The following is a 20,450-nucleotide window of genomic DNA, read 5'->3' on the forward strand; positions in this document are numbered from 1 at the left end:
TACTACAATAATAAAGAGTGCTTAGTTAGAGCTACATGTTCAGCTATTTCTGATAGCTTACCCTATTAGGAGTATCAAGATCATTAGATCTACCTTGCTAAAGGATTTTACAACACTTATTCTAAATGCTACACCTGGTTAAAGGCTTTACAATTTATAGACTTTGTTAGAGTCTTTTACCCTGTTAAAGGTTTCACTTACAACTTCAAAATATTACAATAAATCATTACAAATATCTGCAACTTTACATCTGAAATGTTATAGCAGATTCTATGTGTTCATAATGAGATTACCTTGCTTATAGCATACCTCAGTAACCCATAGAATAACTCAGTAAACCCTTCTGTTTACTCTGTTCTTTGACTGTTCTCTAAAATCCTTCTCGGTCACCTATGTGTCTTTGTAACAGTCATAACACTCAGTGCTTTCTTATGTATCACACATGTCTTGCTTCATACACCTCTATATCTCTTTCTCTGTCACATTGTTATCCTTAATCCATGCTGTATAAATAGATCTCTTATGTCGGTGATCTGATTCATTGCTTCGATCTTACAAACATGATTTATCAAATGAATAACCATACAAAATATTTCATTGGTTAGATGACCTCAAAATCATAGACAATCCTTAAGTGCAATTTCCAATGTGATAATAGTTCTATGTTCCTCGATCTTGTAACACGTTTCCACATGTGTGTCTAGGTTCAAAGAATCTGGTAAAATGTTTCACTTGGTGTATATCAACTCGGTGTATCATTGTTGTTGCTCGGTAGACATAGAATATTACTCGGTAGACAGCTCGGTGAATACTGAGCTCTGTGAATACTTTCTTCTTTAACTGACTGTTCTGTGCATACCAACTAAATGTTTTGGTAGAGGTAACCGACTAGAGTATATAGAGTGACTTTGGATATAAAACTAATGGAAACTTAATAAGTAGTAACAGGCCTCTTTGTAGTAGGTTGATATGGAGGTTTGTTGGGTTTCCCTTTAAATTTGAGCTTAGGAAGGATCTCCTTTTGAAATCCTAAGCCTATGTTATCTTTGGGCTTTAATTCTGGTTGTAGCGGTTCATGTCTACCTTGCTTGCAAGGTCCCAACACACTCTGACAATCATATCCCATTCTTTACATAATGAGAAGGCCTTTTCCATATTGATATGTGGGAAGCTTAGCTTGTGGGATGTTGGTGGTGATAGGGTCTTTATAGATCCATTCTACTAAGTCCTCATCTCTGGTCTCCTCTTCTTGACTCTTTCCATGGATGAAAGGTGTCAAAGTGCATGCTAGCTTGACAAATGTTGTTTGAAGTAACTGTTGAGGTTTACCATGAGTTCTAGGAGAAGTAAGCATTTGTCCAACACAAAAGAGCTGGCTGAGATTGTATTCCCCAGGACCTTTCTTTGTTATTTTCATCTTGAGCTTCTCTTGCTTGGGTATAATGGTGTTTGAACTAGAAAGAGAGGCTGGACTTACATAGGATGTGGATGGGATAGCTTCTCTATTGTTGGGAACAGTAAAAATATGCATATGGATTTGCATCACCTAGGATTGTAATTTCTACACCATTATGTGGGAACTTGATACACTGATGATAGGAGGATGGAACGACTTGCATGGCGTGTATCCAAGATCTTCCTAACAACAGATTATATGGCAAAGGAAGGTCCAAAACTTGGCATATGATGTGCTTCACCACTGAGCCCACTCGAATTGGTAACACCACTACTCCTTTGGATGAACGCTCTGCATCATCATAGGCTTTGATTGTTATCTTTTTGCGGGGATCTACTGATTCAACTGCATATCCCAGTGCTGTGACCAATTGTAGTGTGCAGATATTTAGGCCTACTCCATTATCAATCAAGACTCACTTGATCCTGTGTTGATTGATAAATCCTTTTATATGGAGTGAAGTTTTATGAGGTTGCTGGAAGGATGTAGCGGCCCCTAAAATTCTATGGGGGTAAAGGAAAGGACATTGGGGGAATAGGTATCTGCGCCTTAGAATAGTAGGGGCAGATCATTCCTCGTGGTCTTAGCGGTCAGGGCGGTAGATTTCCAGACGATTCATTCCCCATGGTCTTAGCGGTCGGGGCGGTAGATTTCCAGACGATTCATTCTCGGACAGATGATTCATTCCCTTAGAATACCTTCTAAGAAAGTGAGACATGGCGATGCACGCTGACTTATAACCATGGCTTGAAATTAATCTATGTTGAGGCTGGCAGGGACTGACGCCTCTTGGAGAGCTTGATCCAAGATTATTTTATGAGATGGGGATAAGCACAACAACTCTAAAATGGATATAAGCACAAGTGTTTTGTCTAATTGGTCCACAAGATTGTACTACTTTGGGTTAGATGTGGTGCCTTATGGAGCTGCTTTGATGGTGATCTTGCCACGACGTGTAACAATATTCCAGGTGGAGGTGGGATTTTTTATGGTAATAGTCACAATTTGTTCACTGGCATCATATAAGTGATTCACACTATAATTATAAGTGGCTTGCATATAATCATTGGCATCTACATTTCATCTTGACCTAGAGGGACCCCTTTGATCTTGAGATGGAAGTGGATTTTTAAACATGAGATGATCATTGTTTGTTGTTTTTGGGTCATGTCCTTCAATTTCAATCTCACCTCGATCAATAAGATCCTAAACAAGATCTTTCAATATGTGACAATTTCTTGTTTTATGCCCTTTCCCTTGATGGAATTCGCAATGTTCATTATCCCTCCACCATGAAGGTTTGACTTGAGGTTCATAATTTGATATTTTGGGTAAGGTAACCGGATTTTGAGAAACCAATTGACGTAACACTATTTCAATGGGTTCCCCTAAGGGAGTGTATGTTCATTTTGGTTTAAAATTTTGTTGACATTGTCTGGGTTTCTCTTGAGGGACATTGCATCCTTGATTTGGAGGAGCAACTATGTTATTCTTGGGTGGGGGGTTCTGTCCTACAAATAGGACCACACGTTGTGCACTTTTGATAGTTCTTGCATCCACAACCTCGTCATTGACGATGTTTTTGTTCTTGTTCCAAAATTTAGGCTTGTCACTATTGAAGCGCGGGCGAGGGCCATCCTTCGACTCACTATATATTTTGATAAGCCCTTTTTTGATGAGAGCATGCTCACATTTTAAACCTTTGGTGATCATGTCATTGAAAGAGTCTGTGTCTTTTATGTCCAGGTGAAATTTCATTTCTTCGTTTAAGTTGGAAATAAATATTTCCACTAGTTCTTGTTCAGGTAATTGAAGAGAACGTCTGCTAGACATTTGATGCCATCATTGCAGAAAGACTGAAAATAACTCGCTTAGTTTTTGTTTAGTGTTACATAGACTAGCCATTGTGATATCATGTTCAATATTGTGTGAGTAATGTGCTAGGAACTTTTGGACGAGCTCTTCAAATGTCCTAATTCCACCTGGTAGTCAGGAAAACCATGATTTGGTTGTTCCTCCCAAGCTTTGGGGAAAAAGTCACTTTAGGTAGGTATCCTCGTATGCCACTTTGAGGCAAGCTGAATGGAATTCTCTAACATGACCACGAGGATCTCCTTTTCCTCTATACTTTTCAAAGTTGGGTGTTTCAAACCCTTGTGGAAAAGGTGGCATACGTAGATTCCTATCAAAGGGATAGGGAAAAATTTCATTAGGTGAAAACTGATTAGTTCTCACACCACTATGAAGTTGTTGGGTGAGATTCTCAGCTTGTTGCTACAACATGTCTATTTCATTTTGAGGAGGAGGAGGTGGGGGATTACCTTGATGAAGGTTGTATCTGACGTGATCTTGAACTCTTTCATCCTCATTGTGACTTTGGTGTTCTGATGCTTGCCCTAGTTATGCAACATCAAAGTCAGAGGGTAGTTTGGCTCCTTCTTGAGCAAGCCTTAAAAAGTGAGCATCAGCATTTCTCCTAAGTATTTCATGAAACAATCGATTAAAGAGAGGATTGTGTTGTGCCCTTTCTATTGCTACAGGAGTAGGAGTACTTGGATTTTCGTCATTTGCGATTCCTCCAAGGGCTTCTTGGAATTCATTGAGGTTTTCCTCCTCTTCTTCCTCAATTTCCATTTGTCTAGTTCTTGATCTAGTATGAGCCATTTTGTTTATAAGATTTTGTTGAAGTTTGGTAAAAATGATGATGAGTTGTTGATGAAATGAGAGATTTATGGTTGGTAGAGTGTTTTGCATGTGGATCTCTAACACTAAAGGTAGATTTTTACCAAAGTCTTTCTAACAATTTCTTGGTGTTTTTGCTTGACAAAGTTTGATGTGATAAGGTTTAGACAAATCTGAGATATGTTACAAACTTAACTACCTAGTAATGAGAGGATTCACTCATAGACCAGTTTTAACCTGCATAGAAATGCCTCTTAGGATGAGTTTATCCTAGATGTAGAGACACTCTAAAATGTGATATGTTTTGTGTTTGATTCAAGCAATTACTAAATAGAACTTAGGATAAGACCTCTTTATGTTTTGAGAATTAAAATAGATTGATGTGTGTGAATGTGAGAATGGATGAAATGTTTAAACTTCAATAAAAGCTCTATATTATATATGGAACAAATTCTACCTCTTCTCTTTCAAGAGTTGGTGGTTCTTCCTGAGCTATGTTATAGGTGAAGCAAATGTCTGGAAAGAAGTTAGGATTGATTTTGCCTCCTTTGTTTTTATGATAGCTCAAAGCTCTATATTGAGTAAAAACTCTGTGGTTTAAAGACTCTTGATCAAATTCGTTAGATTTCCCTTGAAGGTATAGACGCATGTGACTTAAGAAAGCTCTATGTGAGACAAATATTTATCTATTGAGATAGAAAAATCTCCTTCTTTTGATCAAAGCTTTTGAACTTAATGGTCTTCTCTTTAAATTGACATGTTGATGAATATTCTTCTTTCTCAAAATGTGAAGAATGGTCATATAGTTTGATACCTTGTTTTTGCACTTTGTTTTTTATCTTTGTTTGGTATTTGAAACTATTTTTTGTGTTGGATGGATACTTGTTTTGGAATTTATGTTTGATTTTTCTTTGACAAGAAAACAAAACAAGCACACAAACACAAGAATGTTGCCTCAAAAGGCACAAATAAGTGTGGGTCTAGATCAACCCAATCTTTGAAATTTTATGACCCTTTCCTTTAAATGTATTTTAGGTGTTTTCCAAAGCCTGAAGTCAGCTCAATTTGCACTGGTCTAGCACAAAATGAAGACACTTCAAACAATTTTTATCCCTAAGGTCAAATGGCTAGTTGCGATAATTTCAGCCCACATCTTGATATTTCTTAAACTTTGGTACTACATACCTTATGAATCCCGCCGTGGTAGGTAAGGAAATGATATACTAAGTCTTGCACGAGCATAACAAATAGATGATCCCTATGATGGGGGAGTCACCACTTTCATCAAGCCACAAGTGACTTTTCAAAAAGCTATGTTTCTACTCAAGGAAATATGTATGGTGAGTATCTTGGGAGAAAAACCATCTATGCTCTTGCACTTAATTTATCACAAATATCCTCAATTATTAGAATGGGTGGGCTACTAGATAAAGTTGTTTAGTAATTTTTGATGTTTTTGGACATAAGTTCATTCTGCAGTGACTCACTTAAGAGTCTAGTAACTTGTGGTGGGGCCCATTTGTCCTTTCGGCAAGTTACACTGTAGGAACAACTATACCCAAGGCTACAACTTTTGCTCACACTTGATTTCTATACCGGCTCGAAAGATTTACTGCACAAGGTCATTCCCAAGAGTGATGTGTCTCTTGGCAAGCCTCTCTTAAAAGGATAAAATTTGAGTGTTATAACACTTTTCTCTTGCACCTAGGACAACGAAAGCCAAGGGAGAGGATAGAGTGTTTTAGAAGTAGGGCCACTCGACAAACACTTTTGCCAAACACTTGTTCTTTTTGACTTGTCATTGCAATGGTGATCTAACTATTTGGAGATGTTGCTCCAACAACCATCATGTTCTTTTTAACTTCAAAGGCAATATGTCTGAGTAAACTAGGAATTTGAAATCCTGGTCAACTAAAATTGAAACACGTATGCATGAAGTAAATCATTTTGCAAAATGAGACATGTTGTTTGTTCTTTTTATTCGGACAAAAATTGAAGTGTTGATTGTGAATTTCTTTAAGTTTGATGCAAGAAACGAGATTTGTCTTGTCTTGTTTTAAGCACCAAATAAGAGTGAATCCTAACTTGCAAGAAATAAAGTTGTGTTGTAAATTTTAGAGCACCAAATGAGGATTTGTTTCCTAACTTGCAAGTAATAAAATTGTCTTGTGAATTTTAGAGCACCAAATGAAGAGTTTGATTGATTTTAAGCACCAAAAATGGAATGTTTTTGAGTTTTTTTTTTAACTTGCATGAAAAACAAAAATTTGTTTTGTAAGTTTTAAAAACACCAAATGAAAATTTTGATCTTAAGTAACAAAAAGGGTTAGTTTTAAAAACCTGCACATGAAATGACAAGTTAGTAAAATCCGAACATATGGTGGGCTTCCACAAGCCTAAGAAAAATAATTTTATTAGTTACAAGGCCTTTTTTACAACATTCTGTTACAATAACGCTACTCTGTGTGAAAACAGAAGCACTACTTAACACAAATACGCTAAAGTAAAAATAAAAGCGCTAAAACAAAATATTTATGCAGCAATATAAAAGCGCTAATTCCAAAACAAATGTGTTAACTGATGAACAATAATGCTATACTATTAACAAAAATGCTAATTTTTGGATAATAACACTATTGTAAAAACAAAAGGGCTAGAAGACCAGAAACAATAGCGCTAAAGCGTGAACAAAAGCGCCAAAGCATGACTTGTGTGTCAAGTAAAACAGTCAAAAAGTTAGTTAGTCAAAAAAAAATGTTGTTGGATTCACGTCGGGTTCACAAAATGATGCTCTGCAAAATGGACAATGTCAGACTAAAACATGTGGTCGTATATAACACACAAAAACACAAGAAACAAAGACAAACATTAGTGTTAATCAACCAAAAACTAGTCTAAGCACACATATCAAAAAAGACACTGAAAACATGATGAAATATTTAACTATAGAAGCAAATACAACAAAGCATCTCCAAATGCCTTCTACCATGCTCTTAGCTCCTTCTCCCTTGTTTCTCTCCTCTCCAATTTCCAAATTAGTGTAGCTCTCAATAGCTTTTTGCACTATGGATGCCTTATGAAGATTCAAGATAAAAAAATGATTAATCTAAAATGTTGTGCAAATGTGTAATAAACTAAAAAGGAGATTATTATCTAGTCTAGTGTAGATTTTAGTCCAAAAGAGTAAATGTAAATGCTTATGCTAAATACTCTCTAAAATTCACTATAAGTTAGATACATACAAGTTTTTAGGATCTAGATTATGAAGAAATGAGCTCTATTTATAGGAAAAATGGAGCAATGGATGGTTGAGATTGAGTAATCTCAACAAGGGTCAAGATTGAATGGTTTGAGATCCATGTGAGGGCTTTCAACCCAATCCGAGGATGACAAGTGTCGATATGAGATGGGTTGAGAGGAAAGGGAAGAAGCATTAAATGCTTGACATGACCTGAGAGTTAACTTGGGAGTTAAGGTTAAAGTTGGGTTGAGTGAATAAATTCATTATCCAAAGCATAATGCTTTTATGTAATGGATAAACTCTTGTGCAAAGGCAAAAGGGATAACCATGGTCAAAGCAATAAATGCTTGAGGAGACACATGGGTGCAAGTGGAATTAACCATAAATGGTTATGTAAGAGGCATTAGTGGTTTGGAAGTCTTTAGAGGGTTGGCTTGTTGAACACATAAAGCATTTAATGCTTTTCAAAGACTTTGAAGGCTTTGAGAAGTGACTCCAAGTTGCTTAGGAATGTGACAATAATTAGGGGATGGATTAGGCTAATTAGAAAAGGGTTAGAAGAATCTAGAAGGGAATTAGGCTTGCAAGTGGGTTTGGTGGGTGAGGGAAAATAGGATTTTTATTAAAATAAAATTTATTTATTTCAACAAATAGGCGCAAGTTGCATTTTTAGGAGAATGCAAGTGGGGGGGCTTTAATGATTTAAATAAATGTTTTTAATTTATTTATTTAAAAGAGGAAAGGGGATTAAATAAAATAAATAGGATTTATTAATTTAATTGATTGTGAATTTAGTTTAATGAATTAATTAAAGTAAATTGAATAATTTTTTAATAGGAGAATGTTTGGAGATGAATTAATTAAATGTTAATTTAATTAACTGTTGGCTAGTGAGTTTTTAATCAAATAAATATCAAATATTTATTTAATTAAACTGGACAGATTTATGTGACTATATTTATATTATTTCATTTTGCAAATTACTGATTTATTGTATGTTATCACATCGGTTTGGTTGGTTGATTATTTGTTATGTTAGACCCGACAAGATTATCATGGGTATTGCATTTATAATATGTACAGATGTGCTCCACATAGGAGTCATGACTCCTCAATGAATCATGCCACTTCCACAAGGAGTCGTGACTCCTTTGTGGATCACTAATTGTATATAAATAATATGTTGTCAATGAAGTGGGCTAATGCAGTAATAGACAACATGTCAACAACAACAAACAGTGACAACCGTGGAAGTGAAAGGCAAAATTAATATGATAACAAAAGCTTTCAAAATTATTGAAATACCATACAGTAAACATTTTCTTACACATACAACAATTGGCCTTTTTGAATAAGAACTATATTACAAAAATTAAAACTACCTATATATTTGATCCACTTTAACATGGTATCAGAGCTAGCATAAGGAAACAATCAAGATCAGATTTATATATAGTCAAAGTTAGATCTTATATATACTCAACTTTTTAAACATCTATCTATACATCAAAAATGGTGAATGGTTTTAGATTTGAAGATCATCTCGAAGGAGCTTCCAACTTTGTATCTTGCAAGTTTAGAATCATGCTTACACTAAGGGAAATTTAATTAGATGAATTTATAAAGAAGGATATACTAGCACTTGATGAAGAAACTAAGAAGCTCCAATGGATGAAAAAGAACAATAAAGCAATGAAAATGTTGGTGGATTCCATGAAAGATCACATTGTTCCAATTATCTCAAAACTGGAAACGACATATGACATGTTCAAATCCTTGGAAAGTATGTATGAGATAAATAACACTAGTAGAGATCTTGCTTACAAGAAACAACTACATCATGTGAAGATGATCAAGGGAGAATCTATCACCTCATACTTATGAGGCTAGCAAAACTTAGAGACCAAATCTCCACCACTGGTCACACAATTGAAAGTAAAGCGTTAACCATGTTGTCCCTCAATGGTCTCCCTTCTTCTTGGGAATAATTCATTCAAGGGATAAGTGCACGATCTAAACTTCCTAAGTTTGATCATCTAAAACCTAATTGCATTCAGGAAAAGTCAAGACTAATCACAAGAGGGATTGGACATAAATTCATAAATGAATATATTCATGTTCTTGTCGCACACTCCTGAAAGAAGAAGGGTAAGAAAGGACACTCCAAAAGAAAGAAAGATGAGGAATCAAATGTTGCTTCTACACATAGAAGAAGGAAGGACATTTCAGAAATCCAATGCTTTAGATGTGACAAATATGATCACTATACGATGCAATGTCCAACCAGGACTATGCTTCAAGCTTCCATTACAGATGTTGGTGAAACTCTTCCACAAAAGGATTAAGATGGATTCATATTGATGCAAGAGCATCGGTCTAGTCCTTACCGGTTGAGCAAATTTCAGTGGAATTGCTTCAGAGTGTGGCATTTCTTCATGTTTGAGTGTTTAGCATTGTGGTTTTCAGTTTATTCCCTTGGGTTATTGGTCTCTATCATGTTTGAGTTTCATAGCATTTGGCTTTGTTTTCAGTGAGATGTGGATTTCGGTATTGTCTCGATTGATATGTTCTTACCGGTTAGCCTTGTTGTATGTTAAGAGAAGATGATTTTGGGTTATGGTTGATCTTCATGACTTGCGGATCTTTAGAGGTGTTTCTTTGTGTCTTGGTTGGTATTCCTAGAATTCTGTGCATCATTTTATTATTTGGGAATTGTTCTTAATGGTTTGATCCGACATGTTAGTGTTGCACATTTCATGAACCGGTTGGTCTTTGAGCTGACTTGATTGAGTTATAATTATTTGCAGATGGTATAAATGGAAGCTTATGAATCATTTGAAGACAAAGAGAAGTTAGAAGATAGAAGAATTTTTTTTGAGATCATGCAAAGATGTAGATTCGGTAGAATTTTGATCCAGTAGGACTGAGGCCAGAAGGCTGAGCTCCGGGTTAGGGTAGAAATGGTAGACTATTACCGAAAGATTATTTGATATGTGGATGATCTGTGGATCTTGTAATTTCATTGTAAGCATTGTTTGTATCTTAGACTATGATCCAACATGTAGCATGTATAATTCTTCATATTGTAATAAGATTCATTCACATTGTTTACTAATTATATGTTATGTGTTGTTACCAGTATTCTTTGCATGGTTTACATGTTAAGATGCAAGGCTGGGTAGGCCTTCATTGGATCTCCCTCCTTTGACTGTGTCAAATGGTATCAGAGCTGGTTCATGAACCTATTGTTAGATAGAGTTTTGTTTGTGCACTAGTTTGTTGGAGAGAAGATGGAGGCAACTTGTCAACTTGTTCAGATCGTTGAACATGAGGCAAAGGAAGGTTTGTAGGTAGATCACGAATCCTAGAGCTTGAGCTTGAGGCGGTTAGTGGGTGGAGACTTGAACAAATTGCTAATTGAGGTAGGTTGCAATTTGGATGGGTAGATCATCGTGGAGAGGCAACCAAAAGTTGTGGTTATATCGCCAAATCCCCTAAGGAAATTGCATGTACCTACTGACCGATCGCTGAACTAGAGCAAGTGATGGGATTCCTTTTTCAATTAACCCTGAGAGTCTAATGCAGGAGCACCGGTCTAATTCTTACCAGTTGGGTAACTTTTAGTGGAATTGCTTGAGAGCGTGACATTTCTTCATCTTTGAGTGTTTAGGGTTGTGGTTTTGGGTTTATTCCCCTATGTTCGTGGTCTATATCATGTTCGGGTTTCATAGAATTTGGCTTTGTTTCTGCTAAGATGTGGATTCCCATATTATCCAGGTTGATATGTTCTTACCGGTTAGTCTGGCTGTGTATTGAGCTAAGATGATTTCAGGTTGCGGTTGATCTTTGGGACTTGTAGATCGTTGGAGATGTTTCTTTGGGCCTTGGCCAAAATTCCCAGAGGTCCAAACATTGTTTTATGTTTTGGATTGTTCTTAGTGATTTGATCTAACATATTACCATTCCACATTTCATGAACCAGTTGGACTTTGGGCCAACTTGATTGAATTGTAATTATTTGCAGATGGTATAAATGGAAGCTTGTGAATCATTTGAGAGAGAAGTTATAAGATTGAAGACATAGGTTTGATATTGAGTGAAGATGTAGAACATGCGAGGTTTTGATCCGATAGGACTAAGGACGACAGGCTAAGGTCCAGATTATGATAGAACCGATATACTATTACCGGAGGCCGACTTGATGTGTAGATGATCTCCGGATCTTGTAATTGCATTGTAAGCCTTTTTTGTATCATAGACTATGATCCAATATGCAAAATGTATAATTCTTTAAATTATAATAAGATTCATTCACATTGTTTACCTGTTATGTGTCCTGTGTTGTTATTGATTGTTCTTCCTGTTGTTTCTAACACCTTGTTACTGGTTACCAGTATGTTGATTCATTCACATTGTTTACCGGTTGTTCATGCTGTTTCTGGCGCCTGGTTACCAGTTATCGGTATGATTTGCATGGTTTATGTGTTAATCTGCAAGGTTGGATTGTCATTCATTGGATCTCCCATCCTTGACTGCATCAAATGGTATCAGAGTTGGTTCGTGAACCTATTCTTGAATAGAGTGCTATTTGTCGACCAGTTGGTTGGAGAGAAGATTGAGACAACTTGTGGACTTGTTCAAATCATCGAATGTGAAGCAAAGAAAGGCTTGTAGGTAGACCACTGATCCTAGAGCTAGAGCTTGAGGCAATTAGTGAGTGGACTCTTGAACACACCACCGATTGAGGTAGGCTACAGTTTGGACCGATTGATCGTCATGAAGAGGCAACCAAAAGTTGTGGTTAGATCACCAAATCCCCTGAGGTAGTTGGAAGTACCTAGTGACCGATCGTCAAACCAGATCAAGTGATGGGACTCACTTTTCAATTAATCCCTAGATTCCAAGATAGGAGCACTAGTCTAGTTCTTAAAATATGAGCAGTTTTCAGTGGAATTACTTGAGAGCATGAAATTTCTTCATTTTTGAGTGTTTAGCATTGTGTTTTTGGGTTTATTTCCTTGTTTTCGTGGTCTTTATCATGTTCGAGTTTCATAGCATTTGTGTTTTTTTCTGGCGAGATGTGGATTATGATATTGTCCTAGTTGATATGTTCTTACCGGTTAGACTGGCTATATGTTGAGAAAAGATTATTTCAGGTTGTAGTTGATCTCCATGACTTGAGGTTCGTTAGAGGTGTTACTTTAGGTTTTGGCCAGTATTTCTTGAAATTTGTGCATCATTTTATGATTTGGAGATTGTTCTTAGTGATTTGAGTTGACATGTTACCATTGCATAGTTCATGAATCGGTTGGTCTTTGGGCCGACTTGATTGAGTTATAATTATTTGTAGATGGTATAAATAGAAGCTTGTGAATCATTTAAATACATGGAGAAGTTAGAAGATAGAAGAATTTATTTTGAGATCATGTGAAGATGTAGATTTGACAGGATTGTGATCCGATACGACCGAGGCCCCAAGGTCAAGGTCTGGGTTAGGGTAGAACTAGTAGAGTGTTACCGGAAGCCAATTTGACATATGGACAATCTCTAGATCTTGTAATTGCATTGTAAGCACTTTTTTATCCTAGACTGCAATCCAGCATGTGGCATGTATAATTATTCAAATTATAATAAGATTCATTCACATTGTTTACCAGTTATGTGTTATGTGTTGTTACCAATTGTTCTTTCTGCTATTTCTGGCACCTTGTTACTAGTTACCGATATGATTTGTATGGTTTATGTGTTAAGCTTCAAGGTTGGGTTGTCCTTCATTGGATCTTCCTACCTTGAGTACGTCACATATTCTAACTTGAAAGAGATAAGTTTTTTAATGGTCGAATAATGTACATGAATTCTATATCTAGTTAATATTTTATGAAATTGCATTATGCATTTCCTTTGTGAATCAACATTGTCCATATATGTCTATTCACAACAAGCTACAACTAGAAATCTTATTTACTATGAGAAACTTATCCCTTACATACAAGACGTCTTTATAACAACAGGCTGTTGGATTTTCAGACTATAGTGTTTTTAGTGGAGATTCTGAGATTTTACATTTCTATTTTTATATTTTCTTGCTAAAGTGCATTAGTCCATTCGAGGTAATTATTGAGGCATTTGTACAATGGATGATGACATCTAGGGTTACAAAGAAAAGTTGAGACAAGAGTGTTCTCCAAGTGAGAAGGAGCATACTGCTAGGGGATTTTGTTCTAAAGCTCGGGACAGTCATATTTTTGTCTAGGGCATGATCTTATGACAATAGTTACAGTATGATTTTGGATCTTTCACTTTCAAACATATGAGGATCATACTAGCAAATGAGAGTCTCTTGAAGAAAGACATATCTTATTGAATCCATGTGAGCAAGGGATGCTTCCGTGATAGAGGGAGAAAATAAGAAGATATGCTTTGATTGATATCCAAGAATCTTGGTGATATTGATTCAGAGGGAGTATACTATGTCAAGATGAAAGGTCAAAGCATGTGGAGAACAAGTGGAAAAGTGTGTTATTCAGTTAAAAAATATTAGTACTAATTAATTGATGACAAACATTCTCACCAAGCCTCTCTCTATAATAATGTTTTTGTACTTTCGAGATAAGCTTGGTATGGTGGAAAATGTAGCCCTAGCTGAGATTGAGTTAGAACATCATTGATTTGGTTGTATTGTTATACTAATGTATTCTTTCTTTATATAAGATGTTTAAAGTGTTAACTCTTATTAATGCAACTTATTAATCTGATATGGTGCATGATTAATTGTCATGTGTGTGACTCCATGACAACATTGGTTCAATGCTTGATGAGCCCCTATGAACATTAGTGTGAGGTGATGATCTCTCAATAATGAACACTTGTACATCTAATCTTTATCGTAAGGTGACGATTTTACAATATTGATTGATCATACCATTATGATGGATATCATGGGACGTGATATCTCTAGACATGCCATAATGGTTTATATCTCTGCAATAATATCTATGAATATGTCATAATATTGGATATCATGAGATGTGGTATCCAAGGATAATCCATAATAGTGGGTATTACATAAAGAGATACTCATGGTGGATTTCATGTGACATGAAATCTATGGACATGCCATGAAGTAATATATTTAGCTATACCATGATGGTGGATATCATGAAATGTGATATCCGTGGACAAGCCATAATGGTGGATATTAAATGAAAATATTTATGATGGACATCACGTGACATGATATCCATGGATATGTCATAACTTCTAATATTACAATGAGGTGATATATCTCTCTCTTCTAAATGAATATATTGTGATCATAATATGATGTTGTAGGATAGAATATTATCCTCCCTTGCTAAGAGTGAGTGTTGAAATAGATATCTCGATCGGATAATCTAAATGTATAATTGGCCTTACGGTCTTAGACATCTTTCTTGTATTTATCCGTATATCTCTACTTACTATTCTGATAACATATAAACTGATCAGTTGAATATTATGATTAATATTATAATCAACATCATAAATAATTAGTAACAATCTTTTGTTACATAATCTAAGTATAGTAAATGAAAGAGACATAAAACATAACACCAAAATTTTGTACGTGGAAAACCCAATATGGGAAAAACCACGTAGAGAAAATTGTCTTAGGAATAGAGTAATACACAACTGGTTACACAATATAAAGGGTGTTGGATCATTGTCAGTTTGGCTCACTATTGGTTTGGATTCACTATCCTGAACAAAAGATGGCTTACAGTTGGAAAATGAGTTACACAATATTGAACTATTGTAGTTGCATTTGTCCAATGCATAGATTACAGTTCCTTTGTAGTACACAAGATGTTCTTCTTTATTGATTATACTAGATTTAATCACAATAAAAATTTAGAGCATTCTTTGCATGTAGTACACAAAGTATTTATCTTTCATCAACTACATAGATTTCACATGATATAAGTCGTTATATATATGCACATCAACAACAATCTTGACATGACAAGTCAGCTCAACCAAAAGTGGTGAGACAAGACTTATCAAATACATAAAAACAACCAAAAATGTCTTTGTGCAGAGTCGGCTTCTAACAAGTAGCATATCCAAATAGGACCAGATCAGACGTGCAAAATCATCATGTCCAAATGAGACTAGACCTAAAAATAGTGTTTACGGTTAGGTAGAGTACTTGACCACAAATTGTGACATGTGAAAATTAATCTAACTAGTCCGAACTACATACATACATTATAGACCACATAGATACATATTAAATCTATGATATCAATGACAACAATGACAAATAGGTCAACAATGACAAATAGGTCAACAATTTGCCCCTTTGTCATTGATGGCAATAAAAGTTATACAGTAAAATTTTTGCTAAGAATAATAACATAAAAGATATTTTTAAATATTGATGAATGTTACTAATACTACTACACACTAACTGCTCCCCCTTTGACAACAATGACAAAGAATAAAAAGAAAAACTGAAATGAGACTAAAAACCTCCCCCTAAGGGAGATACTCATTACTTGTCGGAGGAATATTTGATGCTCTTAGCATGGGCAATCCAAGAATCCTTGTGCACATCCTAGTGAAAAAGAGCATCTATTAGAAGTTCAACATGTGCTAATAGGGATGCGTGTAGCTGTTTTGCTTCAATGATGGAGTCGAGATTAGAATAAGTGAACTGGAGGCACAAGAGAGAGCATGACTCAAGAGCAAGATACTTTCATTTCTAAAATATCTCAATTTGCTTAAGGGAAGAATAATATTGTCCCTTTGTTGATGTAGCTCATAGTACTTGCTATGAAGATCTTCACTCTTTGATCTTTCAGAGCCGGATAAGTCTTTTGACAGTTTGAAGTTCTACCGAGCAGACTGGATTTATCTTCAATGATGTTCATTTCATCCTTAATACTTTTGGTTGCATCTAGCCATTGAAGACTAAAAGAAAATAATATGTCATTGTTATCTAGGTAAGAATTGTCCTATGAGATTATCTAAGAGAGGTAGAGATGTGCAGATTTAGATTTGGTTGTGAACTCTTCCATAAGATTTTTTCGTATCATCGACCTTTTCCTTTTCATATATTTTTTGTCTTCTTCACATGACTACTGAAAGAGTTGATCAATATTTTGCATTTTTCTATAGAAGAAGTGTCCAAATCTAATTGACATTTAGGGACAATGCAATGAAGGGCTAACAAGAGATCTTCAATGATCTTATCTTTCTTCTGGAAATCTTGTCTTACAGAAGATATGAATGCTTCTCCAATTTCAAGCTTCTAAATGAGATCTACATTGGAGAAATCAACTGATTGGATAGAAGATGTGATAGGGGGAGCATAAATGGTACAAAGAATATATTTTTCCATACATCTTTTGGAGATCTGGATTTGGTTATGATTATGGAGATTTTTACACTGGAATCCTTTTCTTGATGGCTTTCTACTTGGATAGGACTTTCTCATTTGCATCTGAAGTTCAAATTTCATTAGAAGTGTCCAATTTTTTACATTTGTTTGAAATAGAGATTACCAAAGGTGAATTGCCTATTGCGGAAGTTCTCGAGACACATTAGGAATAGGGTAATGTAGAGGGACCAAGGGACTCACAGAAGACCAGGGCACTTCATCCTAGTTCAGCCAGTACCAAGGCGCCTAGTACCCTAATCCTGATAATTTTTCTTGAACTTCTAGGTACAACCTCAGATCCTCTTCTCTTTCTCAGATCTTATTTTACAGCTCTATTTTATTTCTGCAACACTCTATTTTCGTCATTTCATTTAAATTTCTTATAGTTTATTATAAATTTTATACTTGCAATTTAAAACCTAATTCAAACACAACTTCAACTCAAACAAATGGTGAAATAGGACCTCAATCAGCATTCAACCATCTTCTTAATAAAATTGAGGTTGGATCTATTGAGGGTTCATCAATCTTTTAATGTATTGGTTAATTTGGCTAATTTGTGGTCTTATCCTACTTGGTGAAACCCTAGTTCCAAATTACACTGTTACATTTTGGTGAACCCAATATCTTTCATGCTTAATTCTAATTCTTCAACTTCAAATATGATTTGTATGCATCTTGGCTTTCAAATTTGCACTCATAGATTGAATTTCCAATTGAATTACATAAATTTAGAGGTTGAATTCAGAAAAAACCTAATTTATAATTCTAAAATTAACTTGTGGGTTGCAAAATTTTCCAAGTGTGTTTTCAGATTTAGATACATTCATTTCATAGCTAACATGAAATTATAGAAAAAATAAATATAAACATAAAAATACATAAAAAAAAAAATTGTGTTTTATGCATTTGTGTCTTTTTATGCTTTACCTCATTTCATTCCAATAGTTAGCATTTATTTTCAAAATGTCAAATTAATCTTGGAAAGACTATCGTGCCTTTGACAATCCATTTTCTTATAATGACTATCTTTTTGAGGAAATATATAGTAGAGAAGAACTTGAGGAGGCTTTTGATCATTTCATTTATCCTGTCTTGTAAACCATCCTTTTGCCAAAGGTTAATCAACATTATGTGTAAGCCATTTAGTTGTGATGACCTCGAGATGATGGATGAAACTCTTTATGACTTCATCCTTCTCTCTAAATCATCCTCTAAATCTCCAATAATTGACAAGGATATTGTCACGCTTGACAATCCTCTTTATGAACCTTTTCCTTCTATGAATCCTATTTATGAAGAAGCTTTTGTCATAAAATAAGTTGATGTGGTTGACAATCCTCTTTATCAAGATTTACCTTTTAGAAATGAGGCCCTCATGAACCATGATAATTTTTCTTCTAAATATTCTCTTATTCATAAGGATAATTTGGTGCAAGAAAATATTATTAACACTTCAAGTTTACAACTCTTCCTCTTCAGGATGAAATTTTTTAAATTTATGTTGATCTTTCTCCTAAAAAATGTCTCTCTTGTTAGAGTATATTAGAGAAAGAGGATGACATAATAAACACCTTTGACTTCATGTTAATCTATCTTCCATACATGATACCTTTCCTAGAGAAGAAGTGTTGATGGAAATTGATTTACCCTCTCCTAAATTTGGTCCTACCAATGAGGACACATTGGTGCAAGAAGAGGTTATGAACACTTCTTTCAAAAATCTCCCTCCTAAGGATGAATATTTGAAGAATGAAGCTTATCCTTAAATGTACCTCCCCCATAAGGATCATTTGGTGCAAGGGGATGATATTGTAGCTACCTTTCCTTTTGATATCATTACTTCTTTGTATTTCAATGTACTTCTCACTAGAGATGAATCATTAATGAATCACATTTGTCCGTCTCCTAAAGTTTGTCTTACACATAGAGATACTTTCAGACAAGATGATTAAATCATTAACAATTTACTTAATGCTCTCCCTTTTAAAGATATATCCTTGAAGAAAAACAAACCTAATTTAGTCAACACCATTCATGTTTCTAGGTATGAGATGCCTAAACCCAATGAACCTCCCAATATCCTAAATATTGTGAGGAACAGGAAGAGACCATACAAGATATCCCTCTACAAATGGAGATTACAAAAGTGCATGGTCTCATATAGTCTCTAGTACAACCATTGACCAAATCAATCATCCCCCCCATAGTAAAGAGTCCTATGAATAGACAAGAGGAAGCAGTTGTAGGGCTTCAAGATTATAAAGCCACTATATCTAAGAGGAAAATTGTTGAGAAAAATAAGGGTTAAATATGGCTCCTAAAGTTTGATGGATCAAGGTCTAATCAAGGAAGTGGAGCTAGAGTTGAGTTAATGAGTCCTGAAGGTAAGGATTTCTTATCCTCATACCAATTGTAATTTTCTTATACCAATAATATGACTAAGTAGGAAGCCCTCAAGAAAGGAGAAAAGTGTTTGAAGGTGCCAGGAGATTCATAATTGGTCATCAAATAGGTGAGAAGCTAGTATGCATATCATGATAAGAGACTAGTAGCATACAAATTTTTTTTCTAGGTTCTGATTGAGGATTTTAATGCCTTTGACATTCAACTCGTACCCTAGAAGAGGAATGGTATACCAAATACATTGGTTGTGGTTGTATGTATGTTAGAACCTGTCAGTGAGTCCTCATTGAAGAGATTCTCTGTAGAGCTAGTCTTGATGCCATTTGTACCTAGCAACATTACTCATTTCCAAGTCTTTGAAGATGATAAACATATCTTGCAATTTCTTGCTCACTTGGGTACCTTTGAAGACCAAATTATTGATGAAGATTATAGAGAAAACTTTGTTGGTGAGGAGGACACTTAGCATATTATTAACCTCTCCATAAATGTTCTACATCGGTAGAAAATGTGGTACTAGTACGATATAAAAATAGAGAGACTAGGATATGTGTATATTTTGGTAACCTTAACAAGGCATCTAAGAAAGATAATTGCTAGTTGTCATCCTTATATGAATTATTGTAAAGTGTAAATGGGTCACAGATGATGTCTTTCCTTGATGGTTATGTTGGATATAACAAAGTGTTGGTGAACTATGAAGACTATATGAAGATAGTATTCACCACTAAGTGGGGTACTTTTACATACCAGTAAATTTTGTTTGGATTAGTAAATGCCAGTTCAACCTTTCAAATAGAAATGTACATAGACTTTAAGGAATTGATTATAAAATATATAATCATATGCATGGATGACCTCACTTTGTTCTCCAAGAGGCGTGAAGACCATCCCAATCATTTGCAAAAAATATTGGAAAGGTGTAAAAATATAGGATATCCCTCAACCCTAAGAAATATGTGTTTGGCCTGTCGAAAGGGAAATTGTTAGGCCTTGTCATATCAGAATAGAGGATATCAAGTAATCTTGATAGAGTTGAAGTGTTGTTAAAACTCTAGATGCTAACAAGTAACAAAGAAATGAGATCTTTCTTAAGAAAGATTAATTTTGCTAGAAATTTCATTACTGGATATGCCGATATAGTGAAGCCATTAAATGAGATGATAAAGAAGGATGCCAAAATTAAGTAGAGTGTAGAAGATAAAGAATAATTCACCCAAATTAAGAAGTCTATTGCTAAAGCC

Source organism: Cryptomeria japonica, chromosome 7, assembly GCF_030272615.1.
Source record: "Cryptomeria japonica chromosome 7, Sugi_1.0, whole genome shotgun sequence".
Classification (NCBI taxonomy): domain Eukaryota; kingdom Viridiplantae; phylum Streptophyta; class Pinopsida; order Cupressales; family Cupressaceae; genus Cryptomeria; species Cryptomeria japonica.